At 43.5% G+C, this 17,340-nt stretch overlaps 1 protein-coding gene across 2 annotated transcripts in view; it reads right to left on the minus strand.

Annotated features, from left to right (window-relative positions):
* lrp5 (low density lipoprotein receptor-related protein 5) overlaps positions 1 to 17,340 on the minus strand; it is a 51,080-nt gene that overhangs the window by 13,206 nt on the left and 20,534 nt on the right. The gene's annotated exons all lie outside the window — the stretch shown is intronic.

A 17,340-nucleotide genomic window follows, 5' to 3' on the forward strand; every position in this document is an offset into this window, starting at 1 on the left:
GATATATTTCCGTCTGACCGAAAATTCTGGAGTGTGGCATCTTATGGCAGCCACTACTACGTGACTTGGTGAGCATATTCTGCTCCAGGAGAAACCAAACGCTACGCAGATCAGCTTGCATGGAGGTATCAGTGGGTTCACGTGGGTGTAATTCAGTCCATGCAACCAACCAACCCACCCTAGGTCTTCATTTTGGTGAGAGACAAACTGAAGTGGTTCAGACACGCAGTATCAAAAAATGTTTTTAAATGGCCTGCTCTGGATGAAAACAAGATGTTGTCCACAAGCACACAACCCTACAGGAATTGAGCACAAAAGGCACCAGTACACCTTTATGTCCTGTTCAAAGAAAGTATTTAACATAATGGCAACTTATACTTCTAAGATCCTGTGCTCTTCCAGATGACTTTGGATTGCTCGAGTTAAGGCAAACTTAGGCCCATTCAGCAGGCCCCTTCCTGCGTGGAGCAGAGAGCAGAGCGTGCAGACGGAGATTGGGTTAGGGCTAGGGATTGGGGCTGCTGCCCTGGAGGGGAGTCCACTTGATTCATTCCTGAAATTCAGTCCCTCGCTTCCTACAGCTGGTGGAGCGACTGACTTCCTCCCTCTCCTAATATAAAGAAAAACTGGGCGCATTGCAGGCAGCACACTGAGGGGGACTGGCAGAATTTGACACCACAGAGAAATGGTGTCGCTTTTGAGGAAGAAAAAGGTGAGATGGAAGATAATCCGGTTCACTAAACTGCTCTGACCACATGGCTGACAAACTCATGGGGTGGATTGGGTTCACTTTACACCCAGCATTCTTTATTGGACATTTGTACCGTGTGACTAGGTTGTCCCCACCACTGTTTCAGTAAAAAGCTGAGCGATAAGGCTGGAGAAATGTTAAGTCAAATTCACAGACAGAGCTAGGGATGTAAAGAATGACATCAAAATGATAGTTAATCATGTTGAGCCTATACAGTGTTTGTAAACAAACATTGGCGTAAAACAAGCTCATATTTTAAGTTCTGATGGGGTACTACAGTTAAGCTAAGATGAGGAATGTATATGTTATATTCTTTAAGAATCAATGGGTACATATCAATTTGTAAGTCCAAAAATGGATGTAGAAACTGCAGCTAGACCTTTTTTAAAGGGGCAAAGCGCAACTCAAGCCACCCAATAAGACTCAGAGTGCAAAGTCTTAAAGGGGAACTAGCAGAAAGTTATTTTTCACACCTCACGCCAACTTGTCTTTGAAGTTGAACAGTGTATTGAAGTGCAGTAACACTGTGGGGGAGAGGGTGGGTCATCTCTGGGGTGGGTCACGTGACGCTCAACAAACAGGTTTCTATAACAGCCACAGCTAGCAGAGATATAATACCTCAACTGAACTTTCCTGGAAGCTTCACACAACGTGTGTGGTATTCCAAGTTCCATGAATGTTATGATTCCCTGTTTGAGGGAGACAGATGATTTTAAATGTTTTTCATGTCTTTGGAATGTAAATATTTGTTATTCTGTAGTTAGGCCTTACTAGTGCGTTATCTTGTCCCAATTCAAATATGGATGACCAGTTTTGCTTTGGAAGCAGACTTTTGACTTTGGGTTCTAACAATCTGTACAGAACACTGGGAGTGTTGTTGAACACAGGATGGGGTTGATGTTTGTCTCATGGTTTCCTAGGAGTTTGGCATGAATTCTTTCCACTGGTGTAATTAGACATGTTATTGGATGGCATACCTTTCAGAACGTCTGTTTCCCCCCTTTTGTCTTCAGTGGACAACAGGACATTGTTCAGGCGCTCACCCGCGTATACCATCAAAATCCCAGCAATGGAGGAAACCGCCACAACTCTGGGATGATTCCTCCCCTCTACCTTTTCCCCCCGCAGTCTAATCCAGGTAGGATTACTGCTCTGGAGTCATGTTCCTCCCTATCCTGACAATTCCACATAATCCTTTGATGCGCTGCAAGGCGAGCGGTGTAAGTGCGCAGCTTATCAATTTTTGGCCCTGGATTCCAGCGGCACGGCCACACTTTCTCCAGGTTAACTCCTTCTGGGGCCGGCCTGGGAGTGGAGGAGGGGAGGGGAGGCCCTAGACAGCAGGCTCGGGTAAACGCATGGCTGCCAGTGCATACTGGAGCCTTTTGTGTTATTAAAAACGTGCCAGCTGCCTAGGTAAATTAGCCCAGAACAAACCTAAGCAGGCCTCTGAGGTCATTCAAACATATGCCACAGGGTGAAGAAAGTGTTGAAGGAATTGACCTCCCCTTTCCACCAAAAAAGGAAAAATCTTGCAAACAAACAAAAATGGACTCAACACCCAAACACACATTCTTTTGCTAAACAAAAAAATGAAGGTAAAGAGTTGGCAATACAACAAGGTTTGTTAAATAAGTTTGATCTGGATCTTATTATGCTAGATCTAGAAATGTGGATTCCACAGGATTTAGGAGCAACAGAGAAAACACATTGATGGCACTTTATGAGCAGAAATCTTTTCCAACCCTTGGAAAAATTAGAAAACTATTTTATTGAGAGGAAAACAAAATATGAAAGTCTCATCAGCAAGTCAGAGAAAATTACTTTATTTATTTAACTAGTCAAGTCATTTAAGAACAAATTCTTATTTACAATGACGGCCTACCCTGGCCAAACTAACGCCGCTGGTCCAATTGTGCGCTGCCCTATGGGACTCCCATCCACAGCCGGTTGTGATACAACCTAGGGTCTGTAGTGACGCCTCTAGCACTGAGATTGTCACTTAGACTACTGCGCCACCCGGCAGTCCCTGCTTGGCGGGCTTCAATGCCAGCCGATTTTAAATATCCTATTTGTGCCTTAGTGTCACAGATGCCATACAAATTCTGTGGGCAGGGGCAGTGTGACAACAGGCCACATGGCCTCCAAAGACCAGTCTCTACTAGTGAGCCTAAAGCTGCTCGAGTATGACCGAGGCCTGACCAACACAGAACAGGCCATTTCACTCTCACATTACACTAGATTAACAAAATCAGGAGTGACACATTTATTTCTTACCACTTAGTCTCTGAATTACAAACCATCATTCCCTACAGACCCTGGCCCTTTAAAATGTCAAGCACTAGTTTATTCTAATTTAAATAATTAGGCTATAAAGCCAGCGTTCTGCCGAAGTTAGATAGATTTGTAGTAGTGGGAGCTGGGATGCGTTTTCCTGGGTTTGTTGCTGTGTTTATACCTACCCATCATATTATTGGCTCAGCTTTGGGATCACCATCAAGATGCATTACCTTGTGGACTGCATTATATGGAGAAGTCTAGGAGAATTGCACAAATTCAAATCTCCACATGAGCGAGCCCCCCCCCCCTCCCCACCTCTTACCTGCCAGATCTGACCAATTACCCCACTCCCGAATACAGCCCCCCCTCAGGCCGCTTCACACGAAACAACCTCCCTATTCACCATTGGCTTTGAAATATTATAGGGTTTCGCTTGAGGTTTGGCCAGTTCTTCTGAAGGCCCGACTCGGCAACAAATGATATTATCTTTTTATCTGCCGTTTTCTATGTAAGGCCAAGAACAGCGCTGCCTTAATTCAAACAGAATGTCCATACTGCTTTTCTTTCCCCCTCCAATTCTCCTTTATACCCCCCCCCCCCCCTTCAAGCCTTTCTCTCACTCAACCTCCCTTATGAGGGTTGACCACCTCCACAGGAAATAAGCAGGAAAGGAGGAGAAATGCTATATTCTCAAATAACATTTGAATTGTGTCACCCAATATGCAAAGTTATGCTTCTGTTTGAAGCCTTTAACAAAATCTGGTTTAATGGACTCCTATTGGTCATATGATCAAATTCTTGTATAAGACTTCATCTGAACATTTTAATTTGCTTATACATGTTGACGTTTGGTCTGAAGACTATCTTAAAAACAAAAATGGTGGACCTGAGTTGTCATGTTTACAAAATATCTAAATAGAAAAGTTAAATATCAATTCCGCAATTCAAATGTCTAGTATCATAATTGGAACCGTCCTCTGGAACTCAACAGGAGTCTAATGTGATGCAGAACACAATTCAAATCAAATGTTATTTGTCACGACTCGTAAAGAACCGGTGTAGACCAACAGTGAAAAGCTTATTTACGGGCCCTTCCCAACAATGCAGAAAGAAAATAACGAGGAATAAATACATGACGACTAACGTGGCTAGACACACACGGGGTACCAGTATCGAGTCGATGTGCAGGGGTACAAGGTAATGGAGGTAGATATAGGTATTGGTAAAGTAACTAGGCAACAGGATAGATAATAAAACAGTAGCGTGAAGAGTCAAAACGTTGGTGCATAGAGGGTTCATGCAGATAGCACTAATAGTTAAAATAGCTGCTCGGACTGAGTGATTAACCAAAACAGTTATTTTGGTATTTAAACTAATTGATCGACTTCGGTTCAATTATTTAAATTCCATTTTCAGATTTTTTTCTCCCTGTGAGCTCAATGCGCACATTGTACTGCATTTTCTCTAGAGATAGATGCCCGAACTGTGCAATGTATTAAGGGGTTGTAGTTTCCAACAGGCCAATGTTCTACATGTTAACGTAAGAATTAAGTGATGCAGAAAACGTGATAATTAACTACAATGACCATAATCCATTTTGCAGCTACTTGGCCGGTCTTGGTTTCTTTCACGCCTCCTACTAAGAATGCGCGATCAAGGGATACAGAGAGCAGTTGCTTTGAGAGCTATTCAGCAGTCATGAAAGTACGCGTTATGTACTACTTAAACAGTTATCGTCAGACAGCAGTTCTATAGAAATTATTAAAAAATTAAGTAATCAAATAACACACAACTGAAATATTTTATTAAAGTAAGGTCATGCGAATAACTGATTAATAAGGGATCAATAGTCATGGGCAGTCACTACCATTATGCGTTCAACCCACATGATGCATGTAATGTTAAAAATAAAGACTTTTTACTAATCAAACTTAAGAGCGGGGTAACTTGGGTGGCTAGATTCTTTGACCATTTTTATGGCCTTCCTTTGACACCGCCTGGTATAGAGGTCCTGGATGACAGAGCTCGGCCCCAGTGATGTACTGGGCCGTACGCACTACCCTCTGTAGCGCGGTCGGATGCCAAGCAGTTGCCATACCACTCTAAAATTTGAGGAGCCGAGGGCCCATGCCAAATCTTTTCAGCCTACTGGGGTGGGGTGGGGGGGGTCATGTATTCTTCACTACTGTGAGGAACTTGAGGCTCACAACACGCTCCCACTACAGCCCCGTTGATGTGGATCGGGGTGCGCCCGGCACTCCGTTTCCTGTTGTCCCATGATCAGCTCACTTGTCTTGCTGACGTGGAGGTTGTTGTTCTGGCACCACACGGTCAGATCACGGACCTCCTCTCTATAGGCAGCATCGTCAGTGATCAGGCCTACCACGTGTGTCATCAGCAAACTTAAATTATGGTGCTGGAGTCATGCGAGGTCACACACTCATGGGAACAAAGACTACAGGAGGGGAGTAAGCATGCATCCCTGTGTTTAGGGTCAGCATGGCAGATGTGTCATTGACTAGGCCAGATTTTCCAAAGGGGGGGGGCAAGCCTTGTTACGCATTTCTGTGTGTGGACTATTGCTGATCTACAGTTGTTGCACAGGTGACACGCTGGTGAAGACAGAGAAAAAACGTATTTCAGTTTCCCTGCATTAAAATTGCAGGCCACTACGAGCGCCACCTCTGGATGATAATTCTCTTGTTTGCTTATGGCCCTATACAGCTCGTTGAGTGTGGTCTTAGCGCTCGCGTCGGTCTGTGGTGGGAAATAGACGGCTACTAAAAATATAAACTCTTGGTAAATAGTAAAGTCAGCAGCTTATGAGGTATTCCAACTCAGGCAACCAAATACTTGAGACTTCGGTAAGATTAGTGATCGCGCGGCAGCAGCTGTTAACACACCCTCAGCACAAACAGCTTTTCCACATAGTACAGTAACCAGAGAAGTTTCAATTGTGGATTGCATTTTATAAAACGGTCATTTTCTAGCAATCATTTGGTTATAAAGGTGTACCTTCAAAAAGGTAGATGGAGTTATTTCCTAGCTGAAGGAGACTCATTAGCGCCACAGGTTCAAGTTGATGTATTGTGATGGAGTGCATTGCACAAAGTCCATATTTTCTTTATCGCAATATAAACAATTCTTGTTCCATATGGTCATACTCCAACACACACACACACCCAGACAGAGCAACAGAACCAGATAGGGTCTAGCTTTAGCTGAACTCTTGATCCATGGAACGCCATCTTCTCCTGATCCCTGCAACTCCCCAGGAAATATGGGGAGCTGGTGTCTGGAGAGGATCACGGACAATAAATCTCACCCACCAGTCTATAAACATTGAAGTATTCTCCAACCAGGCCTGCCAACAGTAGGTCCAGTTAAGCCAAAACATAATTACATTTACATGGCGGAACGGCTTTCACACGCAAAGACAATCCTGCTGATCCAGTAAAACGCACGACTTGGGTAACAAGAGCTTGGGGCTCATTTAGGCTGTTCATTCACAACTGTTAACCTCTTGAAGCTAGGGGGCACTATTTTTATGTTTGGACAAATAACGTTCCCAAAGTAAAACGGCCTATTTCTCATGACCAGATGCTAGAATATGCATATAATTGACAGATTAGGATAGAAAACACTAAAGTTTCCAAAACTGTAAAAACATAGTGAGTATAACAGAAGTGATATTGCAGGCGAAAGCCTGAAGATAATCCAATCAGGAAGTGCCTCTTGTTTTGAAATCTGTGTTCCTATGCATGCCTGTCCTTCATTTAAAGGGATATCAACCAGATTAATTTTTCTGTGGCTTCCCTAAGGTGTCAGTCTTTAGACAGTTTCAGGCTTTTATTTTGAAAAATGAGCGTGAAGGATCACATTGCATAAGTGGAGAGGTGGAGCTCTGAGTGAGTTTGTGCGCAATTGAGTAAACCGGCCATTATTTCTCCCGCTGTTATGGAAAAAGCTACACACTCGGTTGATATATTATTGAATATATATTTTAAAAACTACCTGAGGAATGATTATAAAAAAAACATTTGACATGTTTCTGTGGACATTATGAAAACTATTTGGACTTTCCGTCTGCGTTGTCGTGACCGCTCTTTCCTGTGGATTTCTGAACATAACGTCAGCATTTTGGGTATAAAAATAATCGTTATGGAACAAAAGGAACATTTGCTGTGTAACTGGGTGTCTCGTGAGTGAAAACATCCTAAGATCAAAGGTAAATGGTTAATTTGATTGCTTTTCTGATTTGTGACCAAGCTTCCTGATGCTAAGTGTACATAATGCTATGCTAGGCTATCGATAAGCAATCCAAGCGTTTGTGTAAGTTCTCTGTGTAAAGCATAATTTCAAAATCTGAGACAGGGTGATTAACAAAAAGGCTAAGATGTGTTTCAAAATATTGCACTTGTGATTTCATGAATATGAATATTTTCTAGTAATATTATTTGACTGTTGCGCTATGCTATTCAGCGGTTGCAGACGGAAATTATCCCGCTACAGGGATTGGTAGCGTCAAGAAGTTAAAGCAAAGACTAGTGTAAACAGTATACAAAAACATTGCCTTTATCTACTACGTCAGTCAATCGTTGAGCCAACCTGCACACACACGAGATGCAAAAGTGATGGGGGGAAAAAAATTAACAAAAATCAACCCGCCAAGCACCATATTCAAGGACAATGTAAACAAAAATGTAGTGCCTTAAGTATTCACACTTGGACTTTTTCCACATTGTGTGTTAATGCCTGCATTTAAAATGTATGAAATATATATATTTTTTTTATGTCACTGTCCTACACACAATACCTCATGTCAAAGTGGAATTATGTTTTTAGAAATGTTTACAAATTAATGAAACCTGAACAGCAGAAATGTCTGGAGTCAAAAGTATTTAAACCCTTTGTTATGGCAAGCCTAAATAAGTTTAGGAATAAAAATGTGCTTAACGAGTCATAATAAGTTGCATGGGCTCATCCTGTGCAATAATAGTGTTGAACATGATTTTTGAATGACTACCTCATCTCTGTACCCCACACATACAGATAATTGTATGGTCCCTTAGTCGAGCAGTGAATTTCAAACAGAATCAAACAAAGACCAGGGAGGTTTTCCAATAACTCAAAAGGGAACATATTGGTAGATGGGTAAAAAAATAAAATAAGACATTGAATATCCTTTTGAGCAAGGGGAAGTTATTAATTACACTCTGGATGATGTATCAATACACCCAGTCACTACAAAGATGCATGCGTCCATCCTAACTCCGTTGACAGAGAGGAAGGAAACCACTCAGGGATTTCACCATGACGCCAATGTGACAAACAGTTTGACTGAAATAAGAGAAAACTGAGGATGGATCAATGTGGAGTTAGGATGGAGTTACTCCACAATAGTTACTCCACAATACCAACCTAATTGACAAGAGTGAAAAGGAAGCCTGTACTGAATAAAAACAATCCAAAACACACATCCTGTTTACAAATGAGGCACTAAAGTAATACTGCAAAAAAATGTGGCAAAGCAATTCACTTTGTCTTGACTACATAGTATTGATTTGCCCCAAAACATAAGAGTACCACTCTCCATATTTTCAAGCACAGCGGTGGCTGCATCATGTTATGGGTATTCTTGTAATCGTTAAGGACTGGGGAGTTTTTCAGGATGAAAAATAAAACCGAATAGAGCTAAGCACAGGCAAAGCCCTAGAGGCAGGACAATAACTTAAAACAAAACCAAATCTACATGAGTTGCTTACCAAGAAGACAGTGAATGTTCGAGTAGCAGAGATAGATAGATATGACTTATATCTCTATATCTAGATAATATTTTTTATTTTTTTTATTTTTAATGGGCAAATATTGTATGCAAAGCTCACTCACCCAGAAGCACTCACAGCTGTAATCACTGCCTAAGTTGGTTCTAACATGTATTGACTCAGGGATGTGAATACTTACATAAAACACAATATTTAATTCAATACATTTGCAAAAATGTATAAAAACAAGTTTTCACTGTCATTTGGGGGCATTGTGTGTAGATGTTTGAGAGAGAGAAAAAAAAAACGAATCCATTTTGAATTCAGGCTGTAACAAAATGTGGAATAAGTCCAGGGGACTGAATACTTCCTGAAGGCACTGTAAATGTAGCTAGGAACTATAACAGGTGCTTCCGGTCTTCTCAACTGGGTTTAGAAAGGACGGTCTGAACAGGTTGGCTGTCCCAGCGATGTCTTTGAACGCCACGCAGGCCTATTTGCCTGTAAATTCCAACACAATGTGGTCTTTGGGATACATATGGGATGCATTGCGAACAGACAAGTCGACAGCTGCTGGCAACTCCTCACCGCAACACTGCTATGGAGAAGAGTGATAGACACAGCACAATCATGTTAATAAGCCACAAACATGGCCAGAACAGGAGCAGAGGAGCTCGCAGGCCCCCTGCCTGCTGACAGATGTGGGACAGCAGTGCACATCCCTCAGGAAATGAGACATTGTCGTGCAGCGCAGCGCTGGAGCTGGGACTAAGGCTGCTTCTCTGGCTGAATATTACTAGACCAGGCAGTCTCAGTGCTGGAGCTAGGGAGGAGAGCCAGACAGCACTCTGTAAAGGTTATTGTTAACCTTTGAAGACACCGATCTCATCCTCCCCTCTAGCAGGGCTGTAAACGTCAAAAAGAAAAACAGACTTTCTTGTTGATTCAAGACTCTCCAATTCATCTTTCCCTTTCCTTTGTTATTTCCAAAAGGTGTACCGCCACGAGCCATCAAGAAGATGAGCGGTTACCGGCGAAGTCTCCTGGAAAATTGCAAGACACCTAAACACTTAGGCTAATAGTTCTCTTCCCGGCAAAACATTTGATTAACTTAATGTATTGGAGAACCTGGAGTTTAATAGGTCTAACACCGCTGTTTACCATCAGCCTGAGCAGACATCTTTAAAACTACTAACATTGTTGAAGGCAAAAAGCAACACTTGCTACTAATGAGTCTTCGACACCTAGATGTGTTTTCGAATACAGCTTTGCCCATGAGAGTACTGGCCGATGGGGGTGGAAAATATTACGAAACTCAGGTGTCTTTTATTCCCCTCAAATGTGTATCCTTCCTCAGAGCTTGGCACATCAAAAGTTTAAGACCTCAATGTAGAAGGCAACAGCAACAAACAGTTGTTACCAGGCAAGTAACTGATTGGCTAAGTGAGATATAAAACGTAGCAGTGGAAACAAACCAGCCAACAAGGCCAGCACAACAAGCTTGTACAAAGAATTACACTGGACACCTCTGAAAATGAGATGCATGTCATCATCCCCCTTTATAAAACACAGTAAACGTGTGGATAACCTGTAAGAAGAGCAGAGCATTCAGCAGACTTCATTCCAGAAAATTGTGACCGAATGAAAGCACAGAAATGGCAATGGCAGATAAACTCCCATTCCGCTATGGATTCAACTTATTTCCTACAATTTGAGTTGTGACTCGAGGTGGTTTGATCTTACTGACTGTGAAGTTGGTTGGACAAGGATTAAGAGAGCGAGTCTGTGTGATTCAACTCAGCTGTTAAGACTGATCGGCCACAAGGCTGTGTGTGCGGGGTTGTCTGTTGAGTGGCTGAGTGCTCTATGGCTTACTCTGCTGCTGCCCCCCCCCCCCACCGTCCTCCATGTGAAGAGGCTTGAACGGGTCACTTATACTGAGACTAAAGCTGTCATTAGCATGGCCAATGTTTTAGAGAGGGGCCCCTTGTTGGAAAATCCTCTGCAAATCAAGTTTCACGGCTCAAGACGGCAACAATGTGGCGAGGGCATCTGAGCGACGCTTCGGGGGAACATTAAAGAAAACATTATTGATCCCTTTCAGACGAGGGGTTTCAGCCAGCATCCATCAGCACCAGGGCCTTCAGCTGGTCAGACTCAGATCTCAGGCCTAAATAAAGACTTTCTTTCACAGCAAAGCTTTTCATTGTGGTGGTGAAAACAGCCCTGGTTGCCACTACCTTGGCTGTAATGTACCGAAAAAACTAAAGTAATCAGATGCACGTAAGGCTATTCATTGTTGTTTGTGCTCTTTCTCCACTTTTTATAGAAATAATAGACCACTTCACATAATGATTTATTTGACAAACAGGCAAGTCAGCATTTATTTTGTTCATTTTGCCCAAGTTATTTTAATGAGATTCATGGCTCAGCAGTAAGCCATAGACCAAAAAAAACAAGTTATTTTCACACATGGGTTCAAAGTTGCCTCGACTCTTTTCTCACCAACACATAGATGGGTATTGGGTACAGCTGCTGAGATCACAGGAGGTCTTTGAGGTTCAGTTCTGAGAACCAACACCCAGTTCCCGAGAAGCTCATATTTTTCATTCCGCTCATATTTTTCTGGTAGAAATTCGATCACCATACCATTTACTTTCCTCTACCTCACAAAATGTACCATATGGAACCACACTCTACACACAAGGCAATGAAGAGTGACTAAACGCTCCACGGAAGGAGAATCTGCATAATTGAACAACAAAGCATGAGTTTCTGTATAGAGGACTAGCACATCAGTCAAATGAGTTATCCTCAGGATCTCACCAGTTATTGGGTGAACGAGGGGGTGCGGCAACATCAGAGGATTTCACAGGGGGGGGGGGGGGGGGGGGGGGGGGGGGGGGGCGAGGTTGCAGGGGGAGTCAGATTCCTCAAAGAGGCTAAAACACATGGCGAGAGACTGAAATAAAAGACCACAATTCCTTTACTGTTTAAGGAAAAACCTTCCAATCCGAGTGCCAATAACTTAGCCTTCTTTCAGACGTGCGGGTCCCGAGATGAAAGAGGACCTTCTTGGACTGTATTCAAAACAGAGCTTTCAACAGCACATTTAAAAGAGGAGGCAGTGGACTCAGATCAACATTTCAAACTCCACTGTATCTCAGCAAAAGGCCTACTTGGTAGCCGTCAGTAATGAAAAGCTTCTTCAAAAATATTAAAGAAAACTTTGTCCCTACTATTTTGTCTTAATAAATACTCATAATAATTAACCTAATAGTATTGCAACTTCACTTCAGAACACTGATATGGACAAAGGAAAACAAAGGACTAATTTACTTAATTGAAAGTGCCGGACTTACTCCATTTGCTCAACAAGCAAGCAATGGAAAATGCCATCTAAAAATATTTCTCCCATTTTGAATGAATGTGAAAGGTACCTCTGGAGATGGCTTAGGGGACTTTCAAACCAGAACTCTTAAAAACACCAGAGTAAAAGTGGTATAATAGCATTAAACATCCCCAGAAACATCTGATAATATAAATTGAGTCAGATCCACACTAGGGATGGGAGTTTGAAATAATTTTGCTATTCGAATAGTATCAGTCATCTTTGGTCGGATATTCGAAATACATGTGTTTTTTTAAACATACGGTTTTAACCAGAGCACTCCTGTGCGATTGGGAGGCTGGCACTATTGCTGCAGGTGCTGAGGTCATTTGGGGCAGAGTGTGTAGCAAGCAGCGGATACAGTCACGGCTAGCTAACTTGAGGCAGCCACAAAGTTATTCATCATCTCATATATCCTACCTGTTGGTTGCTCGTTGTAGCCGACCTCTTTATTTCGCTAACTTCATTCCGTTCAATCTTGCATTGCGTTAGCAAACTCGAGCCCGTTTGCCACTTTGATTGGCCAACATAAAACAGGCTACATATGTGAAGGCGAGTGGTTAGATACTGGTCTTTAATGGGGCACACCGTGCATGGCATAAAATCTACACTGCTCAAAAAAATAAAGTGAACACTTAAACACCACAATGTAACTGCAAGTCAATCACACTTCTGTGAAATCAAACTGTCCACTTAGGAAGCAACACTGATTGACAATACATTTCACATGCTGTTGTGCAAATGGAATAGACAACAGGTGGAACTTATAGGCAATTAGCAAGACACCCCCGATAAAGGAGTGGTTCTGCAGGTGGGGACCACAGACCACTTCTCAGTTCCTATGCTTCCTGGCTGATGTTTTGGTCACTTTTGAATGCTGGCGGTGCTTTCACTCTAGTGGTAGCATGAGACGGAGTCTACAACCCACACAAGTGGCTCAGGTAGTGCAGCTCATCCAGGATGGCACATCAATGCGAGCTGTGGCAAGAAGGTTTGCTGTGTCTGTCACGGTAGTGTCCAGAGCATGGAGGCGCTACCAGGAGACAGGCCAGTACATCAGGAGACATGGAGGCCATAGGAGGGCAACAACCCAGCAGCAGGACTGCTACCTCCGCCTTTGTGCAAGGAAGAGCAGGAGGAGCACTGCCAGAGCCCTGCTAAATGACCTCCAGCAGGCCACAAATGTGCATGTGTCTGCTCAAAACGGTCAGAAACAGACTCCATGAGGGTGGTATGAGGGCCCGGCGTCCACAAGTGGGGGTTGTGCTTTATAGCCCAACACTGTGCAGGACGTTTTTCATTTGCCAGAGAAGACCAAGATTGGCAAATTCGCCACTGGCGCACTGTGCTCTTCACAGATGAAAGTAGGTTCACACTGAGCACGTGAGTCTGGAGACGCCGTGGAGAACGTTCTGCTGCCTGCAACATCCTCCAGCATGACCGGTTTGGCGGTGGGTCAGTCATGGTGTGGGGTGGCATTTCTTTGGGGGGCCGCACAGTCCTCCATGTGCTTGCCAGAGGTAGCCTGACTGCCATTAGGTACAGAGATGAGATCCTCAGACCCCTTGTGAGACCATATGCTGGTGCGGTTGGCCCTGGGTTCCTTCTAATGCAAGACAATGCTAGACCTCATGTGGCTGGAGTGTGTCAGTAGTTCCTGCAAGAGGAAAGCATTGATGCTATGGACTGGCCTGCCCATTTCCCAGACCTGAATCCAATTGAGCACATCTGGGACATCATGTCTCGCTCCATCCAGACTGCACCACAGACTGTCCAGGAGTTGGCGGATGCTTTAGTCCAGGTCTGGGAGGAGATCCCTCAGGAGACCATCCGCCACCTCATCAGGAGCATGCCCAGGCGTTGTAGGGAGGTCATACAGGCACGTGCAGGCCACACACACACTAGCCTCATTTTGACTTGTTTTAAGGACATTACATCAAAGTTGGATAAGCCTGTAGTGTGGTTTTCCACTTTAATTTTGTGTTTGACTCCAAATCCAGACCTCCATGGGTTGATAAATTTGATTTCCATTGATCATTTGTGTGATTTTGTTGTCAGCACATTCAACTATGTAAAGAAAAAAGTATTTAATAAGAATATTTAATTCATTCAGATCTAGGGTGTGTTATTTTAGTGTTCCCTTTATTTTTTTGAGCAGTGTATATTGAAATGTGTTTCATTAAATTAAAAATTTGAAATGTCGTATCTGTGTATAACAATGTCACATGGATATTTTAATTTTCAAAAATTATTTCCAGTGTTAATGATATATGTTTTTTCCCCTTGCAAAGAATGAATACTCACAAGTATTCAAATAATGTCAATTCATATATTCAAATAACAGCGCACATCCCTAAGCCACACATGCATAATAGCTATATGCAAAGTGTGAAGATGACAAACATTTAGGGAAGTGAAGAGCTATCCCCTCACACACTGAAAAATGTCTTCGGACCCAAAAGGCATTTCACAACGCAATAGAAAATAAAGAATTCAGACAGGCCCAGTCACCAGCACAGAAAAAGTGTGTGTGTGGGGGGGTGGGGGGGGGGGGCGCTGGGAGGAGGGCTAAAAAGCCTCCAGACCTCTATTTATAACCATTCAGCCAGTGAACTGACGCATTCCAAATGCCAGAAGGCACTTTTCAAAAACATTTAATTCAAGACCTAATGCTGTTGTCATCTAAAAAAGAAAAAGAAAAAAAAGGTAGGCAGTAGCAACTAAATGCACCCTTCTTTAAGGAAAAGATAGTCTCGGAATTTCAAACAGCCATTACAAAAACACAAGGGGGCCCTCAAAACAAAAATGCTTAATTATGTTCAAAAACTTTAATGAGAAATGACTGATGTCTGAGCAGCGCTGGGATTTCTCCCCATTAGCACTTCAAGCAGTTCTGTCCCCTTCAGCAGCTAAGTGGGTCCATGGAAGAATGGCCAGGGCCTCCATTAGGTGAAGCTGAAGAACCCTTGTGAAAAGAGCAGAACAGAACACACTTGTCAGCTGCTGGGAGCCTCTGGAAGCAGGGCTGCCACCAAAGTGGGCATCTGGTGCAAGAGTGGGGGCTGCTGAGAAGGACTCTACAAGGGCTGGCCCGCCACCATTCTATGCACCCATTGTAAGGTCCAGGGCAAGGGTCACAGCAGAAAACACGGGCTAGGGGCTTCCCTTGTCAGTCAGCACATTGGTCAGGCGTGCTGTGCTGTGAGAAGAGGCAGTGCTGCCCAACCCCCTCTTTGAATCGCTCCACTACCCTTGTTCGGTTTCTCCTCCATCTGCTCTACACAGACAGAGAGTCAGGCAAGGAACTCTGGGCTGCTGGGTCCAGACTCCAGAGCAAATAAACAACTCTTCACCGGCCACAAAGTTAGGGAATGTACGATTTCTGGAAACACTATTGTATGATGCCAATAGCAATTTTTTTTTCACCTAAATTATCCGGTAATCACTAAAAGTATTCATCTGGAAATAAACCCAGCATATGATTCCCAGAACTGGTCACTCCCCACTCTCAGGACCTGCACACAGATGGATTCAACATTTTGGACATCTCCATCTGACAAAGGGCTCTTTCTACTTCTCCGTGTGCCCTGAATCCTTTGCTGTGGGGCTCGAGAGACGACGCAGTCACTCTTTCAGGAAAGCTTCGCCCCACGGCTCTGAGTTGACAACGGATTCAGACAGGAGAGAACATTTCTTCACTGTGCCCCTGGACAAAACCCAAGGCTCGCTGGAACCTGGTGCTAGCCAAATCCAGTGCCAGCCAAAGCCCCAGCGAGGGACAGATGCCTGGTTTAAGGCGAAGGGAAAGGGGAGACAGGGACATTACATGTTGACACGTCTGTGGCCTCTCATGGAGCTCAATATCTTAGTGGGAGCTCCCTATTCCCTGCTCATTCATCCCAGCCTGCATGCCCGACTCCATTAATGATAATCAACACTTTGGCCACAAACAAGCCAGCTTCAGAGCATTCTAGCTAGGCAGGTAAAAATGATTTACAGTTTAACCAAGAGTTTTAGAGTGGATTTGTAAATGGATAGTCTTCCCCCTACCTCCCCCCTAAGGGTACTTTATGCTTTCTGAGACTGAACAATGCCCCTGCAGGGTGCCAGGCAACAGAGGCGAGCTAAAAAAAAGTGGTTAGGAAACTTCCCAGGGCTGATGAGGCCAGTCAGACAAACTGCTCCTAAACGAACAGAAACCCAAGTGAGTTCACTAACCACGGGTAAAGGCATAGTTATGATGAGCAGGGGAATATTCAACCAACATACACAGTCACAGGGAAAGAGAAGAGAAAGAGTGAGAAGGGGGAAGAAAACAAACTAATTCCCACCAAGCGCTGTGTTAAAGCTCATCTGGGAGGTGGCTCCAGCTCTTCCTGTGTTTACATATTATATGGAGCATGTGACTGGAGAAATATGGCCACCGTGGTATTCAACACCCTGGGACCTGTGCATGCAGGTAGACAGACGATAAATCATAAAATACAGTCAGACCTTGAAGACACACACATACACAGCTCTTCCTCTAAAGATATGATCACCCGCAAGCTAACAAAGGAGCAGCCTAGCACAGTTTCTAGCCTCAAAATAATTCGGTCTTTCACATGTAAAATGACCCCCCCCCCCACTCCCTGATAAAATAACACAATATTGAGCAATATAAAGAGTGGGAAATTGGGTAATATCAGGGTTTCAAAAAAATTGGCTTTGGACAGAGGCAAGCAGGAAATAAGTACAGGATAAAGTCCTAGCTGTTATTCTTTTTTGGATTCTAATACTGCAATGCGTCTGACAGGAAATCTAGAGTTGCTTGTCCAGGTATTATAACAGCTCTGACATTCCTCTGTAGCTCACACAGGATCACCAGTCAGATTAGGGCTGTAACAGTCATGGAATATTAGACGACGTAATTGGCCAGCCAAATGACCGCGTTAACCGCAATCATTTTTTAAAACCCATTTTCTCTTTTCCGCCACTTCTGACTGCATGTGCTGCCATAGAAATGAAAAAGACGGGCGTCCCCATTCAAGTCAATGGTGGCATAATGGGTGGACTGATGGCCGTTGCAAGTGTACCCATAGGAGCAAGGCAAAAAGTAAAATACTGTATGTGCTAAAATATGCGCCGTGGTTTGTTGATTCAACTGACATAAC

The sequence above is a fragment of the Oncorhynchus mykiss genome, chromosome 2 (genome assembly GCF_013265735.2).
Source record: "Oncorhynchus mykiss isolate Arlee chromosome 2, USDA_OmykA_1.1, whole genome shotgun sequence".
Classification (NCBI taxonomy): Eukaryota; Metazoa; Chordata; class Actinopteri; order Salmoniformes; family Salmonidae; genus Oncorhynchus; species Oncorhynchus mykiss.